At 40.7% G+C, this 23887-nt stretch overlaps 1 protein-coding gene and 1 long non-coding RNA gene across 9 annotated transcripts in view; both read right to left on the minus strand.

The window, feature by feature from the left end:
• The window catches only part of EBF1 (EBF transcription factor 1), a 374138-nt gene that overhangs the window by 260039 nt on the left and 90212 nt on the right, over positions 1–23887 (minus strand). The window lies entirely within an intron of this gene.
• On the minus strand, positions 2907–13661 carry LOC310699234. The gene is made up of 2 exons (XR_014522019.1): positions 9920–13661; positions 2907–9599 (listed from the first exon to the last, which is right to left on the minus strand). It is a non-coding gene; the product is annotated as an uncharacterized lncRNA (long non-coding RNA).

Raw genomic sequence — 23887 nt, forward strand, 5'->3', positions numbered from 1 at the left:
AGCATTAGAGCCTTCCAAATTTATGCACAATCATGCTTTCTTGATTTTTGACCCTCTCTGCTTATTGCATTATTCTAGCCATTTTGAACCATTTACAAAAGCCCATTTCCTACAAAGTGAGTTTGGATCTCCTCTCTCCCCTCCCCCCATCCTTTTATAAAGACATTGATGTGTTTTTTCTGACATGCCTCATGAGTTCCGTCAATCACAGGTCCTTCTTAATGGATACCACATGTCTGCCCAGAACGGTGTAATTACAATGCTAGGATTCTTGGCACTGCCAGGAAAGGGGGCACTGTCAACCCAATTAGAGTTTATTTATTTACATACCATTTCTGGATGAGAATTTCTGTCTTTTATGCTGATGCCGTGAAAATATCTCTCTCATCAAGTAGCTGTAATTTTGCCTGGAAAAGGTTGTTGTTGGGGTTTTAAAACTGTTTTGGAGCTCTTATATTTCTTGTTTTCAGTTAGTTTGCACATAAGGAAACTTTCCCATAAACAAAACATCTGGGAACAGCATCATGAAATGAATCAGTCCGACTTTCATTTGTGCTTTCAGATGAGGGAAGAGATTTGGGGTGGCTGATTCTCTGAACTCTATATAGTCATTATTTCCATCTCACTAGGGTGCCTCCCAAGCAGAGTTTGCCTTATTTTTAAAAAGCCAGTCAGATGGACTTGGTCTGCCTGCATTTGCTTATGCTAGAAATGTCCCACATGAATCTGTGTTATTATACCCACACTACTAGGCTTAAAGACAGTGATCTTAGAAGTCTACCCTTGTAAATAAGAACCCACATGAAGCAAATGGGTCCTCCATGTTCCCCTGTATGAAATATATATATCTGAGCAAGAATTATTAGTTTGCTACATGAAACAAATCAGAATTATCCAGGAGTAAACTGAGCAACTAACTAGGAAGATTTATTTATTATCAGTCAATGGTTAATGGGATTAACAATTGGGGGTTGTTAATAATGGGGTTGTTAATCCCATTAACAGTAAGACCGCGATCCTAACCCCACGTATATGGGAGGAAGCATCATTGAATTCAATATTCAATTCAATAGTACTTACTTGTGTATGGTTAGGATTGCATTCTAAGTCTGCAGCGGTACTTACTCTGCAGTAACTCTGTAAAGGATTACAGGATTCAGTTCAGTGCTGGGTTAAACCCTGTGGAGGCCCCTAGGCAGTCAAAATCTTGGGGGGGGGTTGTCACAAATTATCTCCTAATACAATGTTGCAATTTTATTTCAATATCAAATCAATATTATTTTGATCTGTTGTCACAGGGGCCCCAAAAGACGTGGGGACCATAGGCCTGTGCCCCTACTCTGTCTATTTGGTACACTGATTTGGTTCTAAACAAGATCTACCAGAGCCCAGTCTAGTACATTGCACAGGACTAGGCTGATAGCCTGCTTTATGTTTATTATTGGGTCACTGTTGGGTTGGATTGTTTTAGCATCATTTTCACGTCAGAATGCCTGAGACAGCATTTCACTCATATATACAAAGGCCAAGTATCATCTACATTGTGCGTAAGATCTTTTCGCAAACCTTGCACGGTGCCATCAGCAGGTTACTTCTGACAAGACAGCAGTTGTGGTCCGAGCGACTGTGTGCCAAATGCCTTTCAGAGAACCAAGAGATATGCCACAGAGAAAAACTGGTAGGTGTGTGTCTTGCATGTATCGGTGCAAGAAGAAGAAAGGCAGGAGGAAAAGACAAGGGAGACCTGCCTTCCACCTGCACTGAAACGAAACCTTCATGTGAAAAGGATAGTCTGAACTCCCTTCACTCTCCACTGCAGTGCCCATTCTTTTAACAAACAATGCTTCTCACAGACACTGCTCTTCCCACAGACAAACTGCTGTCTTCTTGAGAGAGGGAATAGTTACGGGGATACCTATAGCTGGGGCCAATGTTGTTTTCTCATATAAATGCTCCAATAAAAGACAGCTTTCTGATTTAAATCGTCCCCTCTGTGGCTAAAATATTAATTACAACACCCAGGATATTCTGGTTGTTGTTCATAGTGTCACTATTCCTCTCGTTACACAGTGTGAGGTGATGGAATGATGTGGCAGAATTCTGGACTCTTATCACTTCAGACTGTAGGTTGGGAGGGTCATATGTTGGACTGCTTTCCCACATTTAAAAGTAGCCTGCAGATAATAAGCGAACACCTTAGCAAATGGACTAGGCATCCTCCCAAATGTGCTATTGGTTGGTACAGGTGTGTGGTGCTAAAAACATCCCTACAATTAAATATGGTTTCTACTTAGCTGCAATGTTTTGGATACCAAACTCCGAAGGCCCCCCCTTTTTTTTTTGGCCAGAAAACAGGTACAAATGCAAATAACAAGCAAACTACACACAGGGACTTAACAGAAGGAGGACTATGAGTGAGGTCCAACTCTCTTAGCATTGGCATCAACATTCCCTCAGGACTGGGGTGAAAGAAAATACTTTTGTGCATTCCATGCTTTAACTTGCTTAGCGCTTTAAAAAAAATGAAAGCAAATGAGTGCTAAAAGTTCTAAAGCAACAAAGCATATTTCTAGATTTATTGCACAGTCTTCTTTGTAGTTCCATCCCAAAGCAGTAAGCCTTTTGCCAGACCGAAAAAAAGGGCTATAAACAGCCATGCCCTAGCTGAAAAAAGCAATATGTCGTCAGTCTGACATATACCTCGCTTTTCCGCTCATTGTCAGTGCTGTGATTGATGGTGTTGTTCATTAATGTGGGACGATTGTCAGCTTTTCCTGGATAAATATAAAAAGAAACAAAGAAATCCCCACCCTTTTTGAGCCAGGGTGAAATATTTCCTATTTTCTTCTGCTGGATACAAGGCATGCACAATGGTACAGCCACTCCCCCACAAACACACTCACCCATTTTTACTGCAGAATCAAGAAACTGGGTGGCAAAAAGAAAACGAAAAACCCTATCCTTCTCTTTCATGACAGTTGTTGGGGGGAAAAGAAAGTCGTCGTTTGGGAATGCTTCCTCCCACCCGGTCACACACACCACCAGGATGTTAAACTAAGATAGGATAATGTATTCATCGCTCAAAGACATACACCAGAATGGACCAGAAACCAGAGACAAAGTTGCTCTGCATATGTTGCATGGGAATAATATACTCTCATGTTATTTTTGTGTACATGACAAATGCCAGAAATTTAGTGGTCATGGTGCACTTCTGCTACAATAGAGTCTTCTGGCGTAGTTACAGCAGCTCTGAAAAATATTAATGCAGTCATAGACACCTTTGGTCTTCAGTGTTTTCTTACACCCATTTTTTACACTACAGCACACCAGGACATCATCACAGTCCATCAGATTGCAAAAAACATGCCAGTGAAAGCCCCAGGCAAAAACTAATACTCTCAAGATCCTACCAATATTCAAGATGCACAAATGGGTCCAGCCCAGAACATTTTGCTGCCTGAGGTGGAGCAGCAAATGAGGTCCCTTACAAGTCAGGAGACGGAGAAACTAAAATCAGTCAAGTTGTTTCACCATCTGGAGGCAGTAGCCAATAGTGTTGCTCCGATGATTAAGAGTTCTGTAAGCAGAATGGGGACATGGGTTTTTCATCAATTTCATCCCCCTGCAGCTCCAGTGCCCCCCTAAATCTGCTTTGGAGAGTCCCCTAACCCTCTGGAGCAGATTTTGGGGGATCTGGTGGAATCCCAGTGGAGAGGGTGACTCACCCAAAATTGCTTCCCTTTCCATTCTGCTGACAAAAGCCTTATTGTCACCTGAGTGAAACCACTGGATACAAACTAATGACCCAAGGCTCAAACAAGACTCAGTCCCACTGGGCTTTTTAGTACCTAGTTTCACTTCTGGAACAAGTGAAGCAATGGCAAACAGTGCCTCTGAGCATATACAATCACAGCAAAGACAAATACCACACTGTGGTCTGGTAGTTCCTTGCAAAGACTTCACCATGCACCTTGATGGAGGAAGCAGCTAAACATGCAAAAGGGTGCATGGATCAGGGTATGTTTAGACTTTGAGATCCCTGGCATCTCCACGTAGAGCTGGGAAAGTCCCCTGCCAGTCAATGTGTACGGCACTGACCTAGATGGACCAATCTTCTGACTTGAAAATAAGCCAGCTTCATAAGTTCCTATGTTTCTAATGGTGATCAGTATGCAAAAAATGACACTATGGCCAAGATGAAAGGCAGTGATAAGATTTCATTTAGGATCATGGTGTGTTTCCTTTACACTTAATTTAAACACACACAATGTGTTCCAAAGAATGACAAGGAAAGGAACTGAAACCAGTACTTTTCCACCTCTGTATCTCTGCGGTTCCATTCTGGGTCTCTGAGAACCATCAATACATTTTAACAGTAGCAATGGTACCCTTGTGTAGACAGGATGTGTTATTATAGCAAAGAAATAAAATTGACAGGATAAATTTAGTTGTTTTTCTTGACTTCTACTCTAGCTTAGAAGTGGAGGGTATGCACAGCCTGACGTTCTTACTGGTTGCTATTTCTTACTGGTTGCTATTTTCACTATTTACTTGATTATTCCCTGCACTGGCACCCTTACCTTTCTGCTTGATGTAATCTTTATAATCAGGTCATTGCTTATATTGTTAGGGAAAGGGTCATTGCCCACCATATTTCCATTTTTACATTGCATCAGTGTGGACAGCATAAAAAATACAAATATTACAGCATACTTACAGTCAGAAGAAATAAACCTTTAAAGGGAGAGATCAAGGGTTACACTTCCCAAACCTTCTGGCATCAACAGGTTAATGACAATAATATTTTTCAGGAGGAATACATCTCTTGAACTAAACGGTAAATTATTTTGAATACCTCTGTAAAGTACAGGAAATCAAGAACTGTAGGAAACCTGGCATAATGCCACCAATTGAAGATTCAATCTGACTGTAATAGAAGGTGATTATTGAGGACTAGCAGGCAAATGATGGATGGTTTCCTGTTGAAATGACAGCTCTGCTGCATATCAGCGGTCCTCCTACAGCACAAACGCACAGATCGGTCTTTGCAGCTTCTTAATTCGTAACGTTGTGGGAAATGGATTTCAGACCTGTGACGAAGATTCCAGGCTGACAGGGGCATGTTTCAAGGATCCAGAAGAGGCTTCTAGGGGTAGGAAATCTAATGAAAGCCATGCTTGCTAAATTTTGCAGCCATTCCTTCCAAAGCAGCAATAACGAAAAATGATCCTGCAGTTGCAGGCTAGTCAAAGCTCTGGTTAACCGCTAGTGGCAGCTTTGTGCAGCCATTAGCATTGCAGGTGAAAAGGGGGAAAGTAAGGCAGTGTGTGGAAACATGCTCAACAACAGTTTTGAATAAGTTTCAGTTTTTTTCCTGAATTTTCTTGCCAACATAAACTTATACTTGACTATGGAACCTCCCCCTTTTAAAAATGTTTATGGCTCATATGGTAACTGAGAAAATCTCAACAAAAGGAAATGTGGGTAATGTCAAATCCATTGCTTTTCAACTTGGTTACAAATTATCTGGGGTAAGCAGTGAGGTGTCAAGACCTGCTGATCACCCCAAAATTATTTAGGGAGGTTAACAACAAAAGGGACAGCAAAGTGCATGATTTGTGACTGGAGGTCCTTTAAAAGGTACCGAGAAGACAATGTTTTATTTCCCAGAATGGTCATGCAAATCAGAATTCTTATGAATACCAAAGTGGCTATTATAAAAAAAGGATGCTAAGGTGAGGCTAACAATGCCTTGTGCTTTGTTATGACCTGAAAGTTGGGTGAGCTTTTTAAAAATGCATTTCAGATAAATTACATGTGGTTTGGTAGCACCAACATTGCCCCCCAAAAAAACAAATAAATAACATGTTTTTCTACTCATATTGAAATACTGCCCCTCAATGAGGCCAAACTTAGATTCACAAAATGTTTAGGGGTATGTGTATCCCTGCATCTGCCCCAGAAAAAAAAGCACTGGGTAGCACATTCAACTATATATATTGTTAACTTTAAATGATTATGTGTTAATCAGTAACAATGGCAAATTCCTCCCCCTTTAAGATAGTCGCAAGAAGACTTTCTGAATGTTATAAAGTAGCAGGAATCAGCCATGTGCTTCAAAGAAGGAAAAGTGCCACACAACACAATCCAGGCCTGGTCCTCTGTGCTGCTACATCTTGTCTAGCGAGTCACTGGCTCCCCATGGCCTTTAATAATAAATTAGTATAGCTGCATGCTCTGGATTCTGTCAGGCCTAGGCTCTGACACAGAGCCAGAGTTCCTGCACAAAGGGAAGAAATAATCCACAAGAACAGTACATTTATCAGGCCAGTCTGCTTAAAACGTCCCCAGCTGATAACGCCAGCTTTCTCTCGAGTTTAATAACAAAGCTTCCTTTTACACACGACAGCATATTTTGCTGAGCCAATGCACGTGCAAATACTCTGTATGTTCACATGTTATTAATAAGCATTATGATTGCTACTAAATAAGCGCTACTTAAATGTGTGGTGGTGGTGGTGGTGGTGATAGCAGCAGGCAGTGTTCCTCAATAGGACTGGCATTTCTCTAGCTAGAATCAATATTGTGAATGCGCTGCTCACGAGATCAGTCAAGTGTGCCTAACTTGGGCAGCTATCCACAAACTCAAATAAAGCTTGCAAATATACAAGTACATACAACCAAGCCAAATAGGAAAGCCATGAGCAATCAGATGAGGCACCCCACCAAGGGATTTTGGAAATGGCTTCAGTGCATCGAGTGCACATTAGTATAGTTACAAATGTCTCATACTCAAGAAATCAGGTAGCTTTGTACCAACTAAAGCAGGCAAAAGTATAATATCCAAAGAAATTAAATAATATAGCTGTTAACCAGGCACAGCTGGAATGCATGTTGCTGGGTTCATTTGAGGATAATGGTAGAAATATGAACAAAGTCAATTGATTTTTGTCTCCCATGTGTTCTGAGTTGCAGGAGGGTACTTTTACAGGAAAGCAAAAGCTGTAACTTGAGTTATAACAAAGCAGCACCTTTGTTCAGTGTCTAGCTGCTGGGGTACAAAATGATTCGCTGAAAAAGTGGCAGCAAATGTTTATAGTAGAGCAGCGCATACCATTATCAGTGTATGATGTCAATTTAAATTTTACTGGAACAGAAACCTTTTGACCCCTTCCAAACTGGTTCCATTACTTGGTTTATACGCGAAAGCTTAGAAGGGAATTAAATTAGGAGGAACATTGCAGGAGAAGTGTATTTGCATCTATGGCACTTAAGACTGGAGATTAGTTGACCTCTGGAAAGGGGGATTAAAGTAGTTTCGCCATCGAGAAAAGACAATCTGTGTTCTTAAGGCAATCAAATTGGGAGGGTAAGAACCTCTGAAAGATGAATTGAAAGCAGAAAGGGTCCATAAGAAAGAATCCATGTTCATTTGCATGGCTTACATATCACACATGAATTATGCTTCAACCTCAGCTGCATTAGGAATATTTTATAGCATTTGAATCATTTCACAAACCCTTTAAGCACCGATATGTAAATTTGAAATCTGTGTCCATTTTTACAATCTAATTTTACAATAGATTAACCTCCAAAGGGGTATCAGTAGATAGTGAAGATGCTTGCTATATACAGTGGGCATGATTGCCACAGCAGAATACACTCAAAGAAGTCTCATCTCTCCCAAGATAAATGTCAAGTACAATAATCACCAAATCATGGTCCAGTAAAAGTGGCTACCCTGATATAACCCATATCTAAATAACAACTATAGCCCATATGAAAAGATCTTTTAATGTTCTACATAAATGAGGCTTATAATAGGGAAACCTTCATTTCAATTTCTATATAAAGCAGTGTATATCGTGCAAGCAGAACCAATGCACTGGTTCCTTTGCAGATTGAATACCTAGTCAGAACAATTACTGAACTGTACGTATTTAATTTTATCAGCAATGGAGCAACCGAGAGGGAATTTCCCCACATGGCAAGTTTCTGTTAGCCAAATTGTCTATGCAATTCTTTTGAAGATGGCCCTGCAATATTTTGCATGCACAGCATATTCTCTTATTATTTATTAACTTGAATGATTGATTGATTGATTGATTGAGTGAGTGACTGATATACCGCCTTTCAACGCAAGAACTCAGGGTGGTTCACAAGATAAAAATGCAAAGTAAAACAGTGGTGGCAGTGCAGAATTGGCCTCTGCAATAAAATTTCCTCCTCTAAATATATATTAATAAATTAGAATGCCCCACCCCTAAATATATATACTGTAGTAGACTATGGTTTAACACTTATAAATGGCTATGAGTTTTGTGGAAGACATGGGCTGACATCCAGTTCCCGCAAGACATTTTGGCCTGTTTTCTTAATTTCAATAAACATATGCATTACCTGACACCCCTGAGTAGCAGTATTTATGACCGAAACATGTATTTGGTCCTTTTGCCCTCAGTGCTTCTGAACTGCCCCCCCCCCCGGGGCCACATATTAGAGGACCTGCAATAGCTTTTTACTGTTGGCTTATGAATGCAGCTAAATTTGATTTAACACCCATGTGCAGAATGGAAACTGGGAACTAAAGAATCAAGTCTTTCTAAATAAGTGGAACGCTGCACTCTCTTTCTGCTATAACCTCAACTAGATTTGAGATGGCACCTCATATAGCAAAATGATTGTATAGGACATACTTGTCTCCTCATGGGTATTTAAGGAAAATATGCTTTCCTCCTCCGACTGCTGACAATCCAATAACACAGAAGGCTTCTACACGATAGCCTGCTGTTCTGTTGTCTTTCAGTTCCGGGCAGAGGCCACAGTTCACATCAACTTGGTCCTGGAGACAGAACTAAAGTTCACAGACCAAGTAGCATCGATGGGGTGTTTCCCTATTGTGTGGGCACTTATTCCAGGAGAGCGGAAATGGGATTAGTCATGCCCTTCTTGTCCCCGTACATATCATTTTGAAACACTGGGGAAGTGAACACAGTCCAGCAGTGGGCAGAAGGAATATCCTTGCTCACCATACATGGACTAGCTGTGTTATGTATTACTGATTACAAAAATTACCGAGTTTTATGGCAAGCTGATGCTGAGCTCTGTCCCTAGCTAAGTGTAAAGGTGTTTTATATCCCTGCTGCAAACTGAAAAAGAGTAAAAGGAGCTGACCCACTCCTCTCTTTCCATCCCCCTGCCCTACGCATCAGGCCTTTTTCCATGGATGGTTCCATTCCAGTTTTAGTTCAGTTTGACCTTATGTTGTTATCATTGTGTTTCTCGTACGGACACAAACCAACCCTGCCAATCAATAAATTAAAAATTATAATGATGAATGACTGTGAATTAAGCCCTCTTCAAACATTATATTGCTATTTAGTTTTGTTCTGTTATCTATTATCGATCTCATGTATGGTCTGTATATGAAAATGAAATGTTCTTGTTTTAAATTGTTATATACCACTTTGATAAATTTTGTGAAATGTGAAATGTTGTGAAATGTTTTCTGAAATAAATAAAATAAATTAGGTAAGCAAGCATATGAGGAGGCCCATGTGGACAAGCACTCTGGCTCTGCCCTTCCATTTTTTTTCCTAAAAGAAGAAGAAGAAGAAGAAGAAGAAGAAGAAGAAGAAGAAGAAGAAGAAGAAGAATAGTAGTAGTAGTAGTAGTAGTAGTAGTTTGGATTTGATATCCCGCCTTTCACTCCCCTTCAGGAGTCTCAAAGCAGCTAACATTCTCCTTTCCCTTCCTCCCCCAAAACAAACACTCTGTGAGGTGAGTGGGGCTGAGAGACTTCACAGAAGTGTGACTGGCCCAAGGTCACCCAGCAGCTGCATGCGGAGGAGCGGAGACGCGAACCCGGTTTCCCAGATTACGTGACTACCGCTCTTAACCACTACACCACACTGACTAGGATGTACAGCAATCGTCCTTGAGAACAAGAAGCCCTCTGGTCAGAATATCACAGCCCAGCTCTTGGAAGGAGATCAGGAAGGCAATGGGAGAGGGAGGCAAAGCGATCATGCTTGTCCGCAAGGACTGCTGCTCACGTTTGCTTAATGCAGCAGTATAACGCCTGAAGAGGGCTAAAACCTCTCAGTCCCATTTTTGTGCAATTGTTTGTTAGTTTGTTTATTTATTATTTTGATTAATACATTTTTATCCTGTCCTCCTTGTCAGGGCAGCAAGCAATCAAGGAGCAAAGCGATACAACTTTTTTAAACATTCAAAAATCCTCACAGCTAATTAATTTCAAGGTTGCCAGCAGCAGCATACTTCAGCTGTCAAATCTCTGAATGAACAAGATTGTTTTTAAATTCCACCTGAATGTTAATAATGAGGGAGACGGAGGAACCTCACCAGGGAGGGCATTCCATAAAAGGGGAAACTCTATCGAGAAGTTCCTGTCACAGGTGAGTGTCATCTGGGCAGCAGCCAGAGACAGTACCTCAACTAGGTCCCTTCTGCTCTTCCTTCTTTGAAGGCTGTTTAAATTTAAATGGGAGCAGCCCTTCAAACAAAGGACAGCTTTACATAGACGACTGTGCTCTGTAAAGTAGGACAAATGACCATTCCATGATTCCACCACCCCAGCCACACTTGTATCACTGCACTATTCCCACACTGGCAAATTATATTTCACTCCCAAAACACATGGAACACCAAAAGGCTTGTGATAGAGTATAGTTGGGGAGAAAGACACCATGACAAATATATCCTGAGGATTATTTCCCAGCACAGAACTATTTTTAGGAACCTGTGGTTGTGGTTAAGCAATTCTGAGGGAAGGGTATTTATATTCTAAATAGGCATTTTAGGCCATCTTACAAAACACACTGTTATGCTTTCACAAATTCTCCCTAGATGCTGATGAAAGTAACTTTTTAGGCACACAGGTTGACTCTGTATGCCTAAAAATCAGTCCATGGTACTTCAAGACTGGCAAGGAATGAACCGGCATCACCCCTAGGAAACAAAAGGTTGAGAGAGCTTCTGTTAAGTGTATTTTTGCTCTTGAATTGCCCAATGGTTACTGCTCTGGCACCTGAGGGAGCAGGCAAGCCAAGAAGCATTTAGAGCATTAAATGAAACATGTAGACTATAAAGAGAGACGTAACACTCCAACAAAAAGAGATGGGGGATTTTTTCTTAAAATAATACTACATCATTTAAAATGAGTAGGGGAAATGATGATCCGTTGCTTATTAGCCTTCGCCTTGACTCAGCTAACCTTGATGTATTCACTTCGACAGATTTTGTCAACCTTTTCACTAAAGCCCTTCAGATGAACCCCTTCACATATTTAAATCACAAATAAGGGGGATCCAGTCCATATCAGTGAAACTCACCAACCGCCTCAATACACCCATTGGGCCACACCTTCAGTGACCTTCTCACAGTTACTCCAAGTGACTCCATTAAATAGCAATATACCTACATAGTGATATACGTGACCCAACATTCCGCTTTGCTTGGAAGAACATCAGTATGTGTATTGTACTCCTTCTTCTGGTCGCTGAACATACAAAATTTCAGAGCTTGTACATGGGCATAGCCAGGATTTTTGTTGGGGGGCAGGCTTTTTTTGGTGGGGGGCAGAACCCCAGTTAGTTAAGTATTTTTATTTATTTTTATGTATTAAGGGGGCAACTGCCACCCCTGCTACACCCATGGGCTTGTAAGTGGCAACACTGGGCAACACAGCCCCAAAGCTGCCTAACATTTTTTTTAAAAAAGCATAAGGAGGTTCATCAGATTCCCTCTTTTGAAACCAATTATTATGGGTAAAATTCAGTTTTGAAGCCAGTCCTCATTGTGCTCCAATAGTCTAAACAGAAATGGTTAAACTGAGAAAAATACCAAAGCTTATTTTTTTAAAAAAATCTAGCAATTGATTCACAAATGTGAAGGTTACAATCATGTTGTGCTTTCTTTCTTATTATCTAACAGTGGGCAAAAATTACCAAATTCTACCACCTTAGATCTTCAGTGAGAAGTTTCACTTTGGCCCCAGAGATAAAGTTAGAAATACACACACACAGATTTTCCATCTTTGAAAAGGCAATATTAATGACAATAAGGCTGTCAAGGGCTAAACAGTGGGTTGTGGGTTCTACCGCTCACCTGCCCTCTAGACAGTCACATCACTGCTGCTTACCAGAAGAGAGAGGGGGGAGAGAGAGGCAGAGAGGATGGCTGGCATGGTGCAAACGCCCCAGCAGAAGTACAGGATTGGCTCAGCCAATGCATTTGCACAGCACCAACTTTTCTGCTGCCTCCCCTCTCCTCCTCTACCTCTCAATAAGCAACTGTGATATCACAAAAAAGCAACGGCCAGGTGAGTGGTGCCACCCATCACGCCATCCACTACTGAATGGCTGCTAGGAATGATGGCTATATAATACCACTCCCATAACCAGAGGTAGACTATTAGTTCCTGGGAAATGACTGTGGGAGAGAGCTATTGCTGTCATGTTCTGGTTGTGGGCTTCCCATCGACAACTTGTCTATGGCCACTGTGGAAAGCAAGATACAAGACTAGATAAGCCTCTGGTCTGATCCAGCAGGGGCCTTCTTATGTTCATAAGTGGGGACCCACAGTGTAGGCCCAGGATAGCCAAAGGACCACCCTTTCCCATATGAACCTGGCCACTTATAAAAACAATTGTCAGAAATCTCTTTTATGTTCCAACTCTCTCTGAGGTTTATTCGATTGGAACCAGGGAAAGAGCCTCCTCAGGAGTTACGCCTATAATTTCGAAATACATCCTGAATAGAATTCGCTTTGTTCATTGGTAAAGACCTATTTTCTTTTTAAGAAGATCCTTTGGCCTATAACACCTTGCTCTGTCCCCCGCCCCTCAAAGCTAGTAATCTTTATTGAAATTGTTTGATGTTGCGGTTATTATGGGCTAATTGATCTTGATATTATTAGTTATGTGCTGCTACTTTTATGGAAATGGTTTGTCTTGCTGTTTCATGCCATCCATTTATAAAAATCTTTTTTGTTCTTTTATTATCGATGTCCTCAGTTGCACTGGACCACCTTTTTAAAGAAGTCATGAGATAAAGCACATTCTTGGTGAATGGAGAGGCAGGAAGATGTCAATGGCTCTCATATTATCCGGCAGTTAGCATCACTGGAGAAACGCTATCAGAATTGCATGACCAGCATAATTCCAGAAACAGCAAATGTAAGCCTACTTTCTCTACCTGCCAGATGGTCTCCCTTTCTCCAGCAAGCATTCTGAATGCTCGAAGATTTTTGGTGACTGAAGCTAGCACACATGCACCAGTAATAGGGTGATTTAGAATGTGGTTTGTTGGGTGTTTTTTAAAGTGTATTTGTGTGTGTGTGTGTGTGTGTGTGTGTGTGTGTGTGTGTGTGTGTGTGTTTGCAATGCTAGGGAGCCACACTGTTGACTCCTAATTAGCCTTCTTGGTTCTCTGCATGGATGGCTGAGTTCTCTAATATGATGGAGACAACTGCAAATATTATACACTGCAAAAAGAAGTTAACCCTGTTTCAATCAGGAGAGAGGGGTATTGTGAAATTACCCAGTAAGGGAACAATAGTTGCATTTCTGTTAATAAACATCTTACGGCAGCCCCTGACCTCATGTGATCTTTTCCTGGTGATACCTAAGCACATTGTGATATGTCCTGACTGCCAGGAACATTTCCCCCTTTAGTATTTAGTTGTGAGCACCCACCAAGTCTTAGGGTTGCAGACTCATTGAAAATAATCGACCTAAGTTACTGTCATTAATTTCAATGAGTCTACTCTAAGTAAAAGCTGACTTACAACCCTTTGCACTGTGTTGAATTCCACCCTAAGGATATGCGTATGTGTAACAAGACCCACTTGAGCGAAGGGACCTTCTCTTCCCTTGTCTGCTAAACCTGTTCTTGGTGTTCTTCCAACCCTCCAGTGCAGACTAAGGGGCCACAAGGGACAGGAGAGGAGTGAAAGGCCTGTTGCACTGGTGGACCTCAATCCTCAATTGAGTCCTACCCTGAGTTTGTGTGAAATATGGCTGCTCAGTGGCATACAAAATAAACTGTATAATTTTACAGATAAACTGATAACAAATCTTTATACAGTGTATCAATACTCTGGATGCCGATACTGATCTCTCCTTATATGCATATACTAAACACTTCTCTCAATATAGCAGGCTGTACTAGCGAAGTTATTTACTAGATTGAGTTTGTAGTGGGTGGGCACTAAACACCTCATTAGAACTACTAATAAGAGAATGTCACCTGAAGATGATCATGTTGGGAGAACAGACCACTGCAGTTGTGTACAACAGATCACCAAAGGTTCAAAACGATCAAACTGCAAGTAGCTAACAATGACACAAGCACTATAAGAACATTTGACCTGCTGAGCTTGGTAACAACTTCTGTTGCAACAGCAGCAGCAGCAGGAGGAGCTTTCTAACAGCATATCGGACTTTTCGTTGACCATGTTGATATCTTATTGGCCCTGGTGGTACCTTTCCTGATCTGCCATATATTTTTTAGCTGACCTTCTTCTATCATTGTGCTTTTGTATAGCCCCCAAGCATTCTGGAGAGATTTTTACCCTCTTGACTTTCAACATCCTTTTTACCATTCCCCTCATTTTTTAAAGTTTCTTGTTTTGAGGTCAAATGTGACTCTGACTTGCTTGGCAACTGTCCAGTTACATATGTGTTGAGCTTGGCAGCACTATGGCAGCTATTCCCAATCGGTTCAACAACACACACATCTCGCACCAGGTTTTGAGATCACCCAAGATTAAAGTCCAGGGGTGCCTTCTGTCTTGTTGTTTTCATGACTAACTGTTCTAGGGCAGTCTTTAACAGTTTCTTTTTTAAAAAAATACCCTCTTTCTTCTGTCTGAAACACACATGGACCCAGGTTGCGTACAGATTATACATTTAAGGCCAATTTCCCTTCACTAAAGAATTATGGGAATTGTAGTTAGGGTGCTGGAGATTGTAGCTCTGTGAGGAGCAAATGACAATTTCTTTGGGGAGAGGCGTGCTTTAAACGTATGGTGTGTACATAGTCACAGTCTATGTGAGAGTACCTGAAGCCACCCCTTATTACAATATTTCCCACTTTAGATGCAACCTTAATTTCATTCTCCACACCTAGGCATTCTGGTTAGTTCTCTCACCCACAGCAATGTTGTGGATGAGTCTGTATGTCCGTTTTTGCATTTGAACTGTGGGGTGTGACTTAAAGAGCATGGCCTAATGCCTCCTAGCAGATGAAAGATCTATAATGGGGATTTCCTGATTCATAACTCTGTCTCTTAGTGATGGTATACTTGCTACCAGCACTTGCATACTGTAAAAGGAAATGGTTTCTCTGAGTACAGTAGTAGGATAATTCAGTCATGTGATCTCCAGACACAGACGTAGTGAGAACAGTTGGTTGAGTCATAGAATCAACCAACTGCTGATCTTGTAGGCCATACATTCAAATCACATTTCAATTACGCCCACCCAAAGAATCCTGGTAACTGTAGCTTGTTAAGGATGCTGGGAATTGTAGCTTGCAGAATTCTTTGCAGAAAGCCTTGTGCATCAAACGTGCTTTAAATGCCACATGCAGTGAATTATTTTGTCGGAATGTCTGCATGAAAGTTTACTAATAAATAAACAATCAGTAAGCTACCTGTTTGTATTTCCTCAGCTTGAGTTGGACCGATGTGTTTAGTTTTAGTTAAATGCAAGTGTCATTTGGTTTGGCATTTGTCAATAAATTATGTGGTTTGTTGTTGTTGTTTTTCAAATGTTCATGCAGAGCCAAGCAGACAACAAAGATTTATCACATATGTAAAATAAAAGAATCTTGGTGTACATAGATGGTAAACTTCCTACAGGATAAATACTCGGTACCTGAATTTAAGCCCCTGTCTATTATTTCAGTGAACATCTGTTAGAACAAAACTTCAGATAAAGATTTACATAAACAAAACATTCATTTGGACAAAGAGATTATTTTGTTTTGAATGCAGTGCAGCCCTTAAAGAACTTCATCTTTCTTCTTCCTGTTGTCTACTCATAGGTTTAAAAGAGGGAGAAGCAGAGGGAAGGAGGAATCACCATTCAGTAGTGGCAAAACTTTAGAAAAAAACAAATTAGTTGTTTGCTGAACCATTTAGTAGCTGGGAGTGGATTGCTGCACTACATTTGAGATGCTGTTATCAGTTTTATGACACACTGTTAAAAACAAAATACAGGATTTCTTTAAAGGAGTTATCTTTAAGGAAAAAGGAAAAGCTAGAGGTCCTTGATAGTTAAGACATTGTGTGCAGTAATGAAAATAATATGATAACCTTATGTCATCTGGCTCTCTAATTGAAGAAAGATGCTAAAAAAACAACGGTAGGAATAAGGTGAAAAGCATTTAAGGTCTTTCATTTTCCTTAATAGGGAAATATTTCATCCCTTGCTTTGGGGTAGAGATAATTTTTAAAAAATAAAATAAAATCAAGATTTAATATACATATAAATCTGTCAAACAGCAATAATAAGCCAGCAGGATTCAATTGGCTTGCTTTTCAAAAGGTCTTAAGGAATATTTGAAATGTATATATGGTTGGCTGCATCCAAGTGAACTTTCTCAGCACATAACTTTTGCCTGAGACAGAATGCTGCTTTATGAAGGCAAAGCTTAAATATTAATGTGTGTTTTGTTAAGGAAGTGGAAGGCAAATCAACTTCCTGGTACCCAGAGTATCTGATTTCTAAAATGGTCAGACACTGATTGTCACAGCTTCACCAGATGTGGGAGTGAAGCTCTTGAACGGATGCCCACGTTGGAGGCCGACCGCTGTGACAGCCGCAGAGCTTGCTGGGCTGCATCCTCTGATAGTATATTTTTGTTAGCTAGCTGCCCGGAAGCCCTCAACTGCTTGATTTGTTTTGTGATCCTGCAAGGACCTTCCTGGGCCTGATGACAGCACAGAATGCAAGAGCTTATTTGCTTTGGGGAGCCTGAGAGAAGCAAATTCTTTCTTATTGCATGCACTCCTTTGTCAGAGCAGCATAAAGTAAGCACAAAGCCTATTTTAAGTAACATTGGATATTGCTTCGCATACAGGGGAGGGAATGCCTGTTGCTACTAATCCTCTCTGGTGTTTTCTTTTTTTATTCTATTGCTGTGTTTGCTTACTGACATTTTTAATACAAGACAACACTGGAGCATTTCCTCACATTCAGAGCAAATGCCACAACATTTTCTTTGTAAAGAAATATCTGACCTTGCAGAGGAAGACCAGAGTCTTTGTCTTATTTACACAATGTAGACCTTAAGACATTTTGCACCTGATCTGGTAGCCTTTTCCCTGACTAATCTCATACAATCCGTGCATGTTAAAACCTGGCTGATCTTCCTTCCCCAATTTTGATTTTCACATTCACACTACATTCCCCCCTGCTTTTAAGCTTAGCTGCTTCTCTTTGCTCTATAGGAGATTCTAGGGTTGCCAACTCATGAAACAAAACAAAAAAAATTCTGGCAGCTGGATAGGGTCCAGAGATGTCCACATCTTGTGTGTTGCACGATTCAATCTGGAAACTTGACACCATAGTCCAAGTAAGTAAAGAGTCGGTGTTGTGTTTTTGTACCCAACTAAGTCATATTCAGAGTAGGCTAATTGTAATGGCTTAGTATGGCATAATTTGGTACAACAAGTTTATTTCAATCAGGGGAATCTAGGTTGAAATCCTTCCTCTGCCAGAGACTCACCGTGTAGCCTTGGGTAAATCAATTTGTCTTGTCTTCAGTTTCCATGTATAAATTCTTACCCACAATTTTCATCTACAAAGTGGAAATAAGGGTGGTGGTGGTGGTGTTTTTGTAAAGACTTGAATAAGAATCTCAAAGAACTTTAGGTAACATTCAATTCTAGTGCCTCGCTAGCACAACTGACTTCTGCTTATCCAAATGGGCTTCCCCTTCATGTCCTCTTCCAGCAGCCTCCCATGCATATCCAAAATCTGCTCCGGAGGATTGGGGTACCCTCCAGAGCAGATCTGGGGCATAAGGAGCTGCAGGGGGGGAGAGAAAAAGGGGGAATCCTGTCATATTTGCTAGCATGATACTGGAACTTACCCGTTGCCAGTGTGCTACACTACCAGCAGCACTGCAAACAAAAACAGGAGATGAAAATGCCCCTAACCAGCACATCTATTGTGGTTTAGTAAACATGCTACCTTTTAAAAGATGCTTAATTAACTGTCCTTCCAAAGTCCCCCAGCTGCCAGTTCTGAAGTACATGTTGTAACTTTATGCTCAGACATGTACAGCAATGTTCCCAAAACTTGTCCAAAACAAACAGCTGCCAACAGTAAGTTTGTGTCGTGTGTGTTTTCTGTGTTTATTCACTGCTGCTACTATGAACTTACTTAGCACCAGAAGCATAATGGTCACTGTAAAAACACAAAGAAGCTATTGCCACAGAGATTATGAAGATGCTTCATGTTGTTCACCATCTTTGACATTGGCATGGAAGGGCAGGAGAGATTGGAATAGAATAGAGGACTGTTCAGAGGATGTTAGGATGACAAAACAGCTGGAGAGGTCAGAGATGAAGAGGAGTGAGGAAAACACGTAAAAGCATTTTTTTAAAACTAAAAACAAATCTGTGTCTTTGATTTCACCATATTAAGAAACACAGAATTTATGGAACCATTATTATTATCATTAAAAACAAAAATACTCAGGGCTTTGGTTGATGCTTTTAAACCACCCAAACAGTGTCATGCAGAAATCTATATTTGCATGTACTGCTATACTACAAATCTTTGTAGCTGGTATGACTAGTTCTTATTCTAATAATACTTTTCCCCTTATGACATTGGGTTGGGACTTCTTCTGTATCTGCCAAGATCTTTGGGAAAATTGTATCTGGTGGCTTTGATTGTTATAAATAGAAAAGAATAAACATAGTGGAAGGAGGAGCATTTATATCTATGGCATTTATGCATGACAGTTTTGAAAACAAAAATAATCATTGAGGGACTTGGTCACACAGTTTGCTGAGTGGTCCAGTCTTAAAAGTAAGCGCACACAAAACTTCAAGTATTGTGGGTCCAAAAATTCAGAACGGGACTAATTAAAAAGCAAGAAGACAGAAATATCAAAAGCTTAAAATATAATGGAAAATGAACTCAACTTTCAAAATCTTTGTTAGAAGCATCACAGAATTCCACATTTTGTGACCAGAGTACTCTAGAATTTGAATTCTGTGGCTGCAGCTAACATAGAAAGATGTATGTTTAATTTTTAATACTGCTGTTTTAAAAGTTTTAAAGTTTAAAGTTACTATTACAATTTTACCTCTCTCTCTCTCTCTCTCTCTCTCTCTCTCTCTCTGTGTGTGTGTGTGTGTGTGTGTGTGTGGAGGGAGGGAGGGAGGGAGGGAGGGAGGGAGACATGGGAGACTAAATTGAAGTCTGGGAAAGCAACTGGAGCATCTGCTGAGGTAGCTGTCAAAAACCTGCTGAAGCCAATCCAAGCTCAAGAATTTTTGCTTGCTGATGGTGGGTGTGGCAGGCCAGGTCAGCAGAGTCACCCCATGAACTGAGTGAATCCCAGAATTCCATGATAAGGAACACTGTCAGTTGCATGAGAAGCCAGGAGGCACAAGACCACAAACTTGTGCGTGCTTACAGCCTGACTAGCTCCCTATGCGAACTGAGAATATGTTCCTGAATCCTCTAGATCAACATGGTGCTTTTTTCACCCATGCAAGGTGATTCCAAGATATACATATAAACTGGGATTGCATCTACCCAGGGGACATATGGTATAATACAGGAAAATCCCAGTCAACTGGTATATAAAATTGGTTAAATAAATACTAGCTCAGTCTATGTTGTGTGCAGCCTCATTCCACCCAGCACACCAGCTGTTCAGGTCAGGATGGGTGTTCTCCATAAGTGCAGTGATATTTTGAAAATTCAGGCTCAAACGGAGACACATAAGGATTGTGGAAAGTGAACATGTGCATTTGATCCCTCTAAGGGAAATCCATGTGGAGACTGTCAAGTCTCTTTCCCTCTCTGACGGCCCAATCCCCCCCAAAAAGTAGTGCAAAGGGCTTCCCAGAAGTGATGCCCAAGATCATTGACAAATAATTCAACAGGATCCCAATATTTCCATAGTCCAAGACAGGAAGCATTTCCCCTGTAAATGATTACAAAGTTGAGCTTTATTTCATTGACAGTGGCACAAATGAGAGGGGAATCAAATGCACATGTTCTCCATTTGCATAAGGACTTGGGATGAAATTGCAATTCTTTCAATTAAATTGGTTCATTTAAAATCCATAGAAATATATACAATCCTTCCAAAGAGAAGCATTTTACCCTCCTGTCCCCAAAACTGTCAAGGTTCCATTTCTTTATACAAAATTAAAAGTATATCTGTACATACTTCCTTCAAACATTTTAAAAAGCAAACCAGGTTTGTCATGTGACCATAAATGTTGCACTTATTTGTGTTATGCAGCTAATTAATATCTCAGGCTTCCTGTGTGTATCTGCATATCAGTACTGTAAATATAAATGGAAAAATAAGTAATAATTTATGAAAACTGATTTGCATTTCCAAATATAAAATGTGCAAAATCCGACTAATTAGCAAGAGTGAAGGCCAAGGTGTTTCTATAGCAACTATAAAAATGATAGAGGAAAAAATGTTTTTATATCAGGCTCATTAATATTTGCATTTCTCCTTGGTTCTGCAGAGGTTTCCAAAGTCAGTATTTTAAAGATGGCAAAAAATATTTTTGCACTGCAATGAAACTGTCAAAGAGATACATCACAGAATCCCATTTAATGGCACAGGCAGACTGTGGAGAAATATTGCCTGAGTTCCTTTCAACTATTGGACAGAGAGTGTAAAATGAAAATAAAAAAGCAGAGTCCACTCCTTCAGAAAAATATAGTCGCAAATGCGTGAAAACCAAGAACGAAAGAAAACGAAAGTAGTGTTTCATTTGTCCATCCTGAATTCCTATTGGCTCTGAATGTGTCTGACCTGCTACACTTACTGGGATAGAGATGGACAAATATCAGCATTGCTTCTGGCATCTCCCTCTCTTAGATATATGTCAATGACATTGCTTAGTTCAACACCAGCCCTTTTATAACTCCAACAAGTTTCCCCTCTATTTCAATGCACTGGTGACTGTTCCTAGGAGGACCTATAACTCAGACCGACCAACCCGCTCTACACACTGCATGACCTTTACAAACAACTAAATGAGCACTGAGCGTGATACAGGGGACAAATGTGCATGACATGTGCCAATAATTATGATGAGATTAAATTAAAATGGTAACTGCAAGAAATGTTTCTAAGATGCCCTGCTTCTTTCTGCAATGCAATCTTTAACACTGCAAAATGTTGCAGTGTGAAGTACTTACTGTTCAAGTCAATCAACATTGCCCTCTTCGATGATACTCCATTTAGATCCACACACACACACACCCCAAGATGCACAAAGATTATTTGGGGCCAGTAAAGAACAAAAAAGTAAAAATAGTGTGCAGAGAGTTTCAGCAAACTGAAATTCAGAGACTGATATTCATCTTTAGCTTGTACAACTGTATTGACTGAACTACATTGATTTTTGCTGGAATAAAGGTAAAGGACTACTAATGATACAAGACTTTTATAGAAATGTGAACCTCGTATGGGGGCTCTTTTTGCCATTTTCAAAGGCAGAAAGTCAAGATTGCCTCCTTCTCATCCTCCAATAAAGCCCGATCCAACATCCCAGGGACCTATCACCCCAGAATTATATATGCAAATGCAAAATTAACTTAAGTTAAACTGAACCAATCCTGCCAAATTTCATTACTTTCTTAGACAAGCTTAATCAAAAGCTAACTTCCAGTCTGTGAGCTATTACTTACACTGCAGGCACAAAGAAGCCAGACCATTAGACCTAAAACACTCCCTAGCAGAAGAGATGTTCCTAAACTACTGCTGTGTTGACAGCGAGAATGCACAAACTCCGCTTGCAGTTTATGAGCATTAAGTTATAATGCCCCATTTGCAGTCACTATAACAATTTAATGCCATTAGAATAAGTCTCAGCTTAAAATGGCCTTAATGGACCCTATACTGCTTTCTTTTCCAATTACATCTATTGGGGGAAGCCTCACAGACCTTGCTGAAGCTTAAAGAACCACACTGACAACACTGTAGTATCTATGAAATGATGCATTCCCCCTCCCTGGCCCTATTTTCTATCTCGTATCTGTAAATTCCTCTAGAAGGAGGTAGAGGAACAAGCAGAGCTGATCTACATACTAATTTTGAAAAAGAACCACCAAAAATAATAACAATCCACAGAGTTTCTTCCAAACTTGTTAACCGTGAATCTCTTGAAATGGTTTATTTTGATAGTCCTTGAATGGTGTTGTCATACAGCATAATTAGGGTGTACGAAACTATTATCAAAACACCAGCGAAAGGCACTCTCTCGCATGCTGATGGCTGCGCCGCTCGCTGCCTGCTCTGAACTGCCAAGCTTCCCACAGGATGTGCTTCGACTGACCAGCTGATTTCCAAACATTGACACCAGGCATATGGCGCGGAGTCAAGCCTTGGGGGCGAGGCACAAGGGGAGCGTTCCACCAAGCAATCAATTAGAAGTAATAGCCATTCCCCTCTCTCATGAAGAAGAGCCTCTATTCCCACCATAACCGGTTGCCAGCCAGCACGCTGCTTCTAAGTATTTTGAAGGCAATAAAGCTTGTGGGAAGCTCAAGCGAAAACTCTATAAATCTGTATCACAATGATTAGCCATAAAGAATGCTAATTAAGGAGGGATTGCGGAGTTAATGGACATGGAGAAGAGCCCTGCCAAAATCTTAGAGCTCGTCTGTTTGGGATCTGACAAACCCAAGGTAATAAACCAAGTAGGTTCCTCGCCCACTATGCCTTTTGCACAGGCCCTCCTCGCAGGCAGCGGGCTTCCACATGGGAGATACAGGACACAGCATCTGTGGTGCACAGTGTGCCATTTGTATGCCAGGGTTTGCCGCATGAAGGGTACATGAAGTTTGCTCATGCTGCAGCAAAGGGAAGAGCAGAATGTTTTGAGGAAGGATTGATATAACGTGTGAGCTGGTAGGTGAAGCTTTCTGCTTATATTGTAAAAGAACAGTGATAATACCTGGGGGGGGGGCTCTTAGTGCAGAAAAACAACCCAGATAAAACTGTGACCTAAAGAAAAAGAAATGCGCTGGCTGTGTTGGCAGCTCATACTGAGTCATAGTTGGTGCAATGTGTTTTAGAATCATAGCGTTTCTTATACTGTACATAGTATACAGTGTTTAAAGCTTTTAAAACTAGAAAGCAGTTTAGAAATAGTTTTAAAGTAAATAAAGACATAAACAAACATGCGCAAACTGGAATGAATCATTTGGGCTCCACCCACCCATCTTTTTTTGAACACCTGGCAGGAGGAGGACACTGGAAGTTTTTTTCACTTGGTTTCCTTTAAACTCAACTTGGTGTTTTTTTATCAGAACCTGGAGTCATGCTTTATAAGTCAGTTTCAAAAGAAGGCAACTTCAGACCAGTTCGCATGAACCACAGCCCCCAGTATGGATGCAGCAACAAGTCAAGCTTAAAGAAAACTGAAAGTACAGTGGTACCTCGGGTTACATACACTTCAGGTTACAGACTCCGCTAACCCAGAAATAGTACCCCGGGTTAAGAACTTTGCTTCAGGATGAGAAGAGAAATCGTGCGGTGGTGTCGCAGCAGCAGCGGGAGGCCCCATTAGCTAAAGTGGTGTCTCAGGTTAAGAACAGTTTCAGGTTAAGAACGGACCTCCGGAATGAATTAAGTA

This window comes from Podarcis liolepis, assembly GCF_965112155.1.
Source record: "Podarcis liolepis genome assembly, chromosome: 2".
NCBI classification, from domain to species: Eukaryota; Metazoa; Chordata; class Lepidosauria; order Squamata; family Lacertidae; genus Podarcis; species Podarcis liolepis.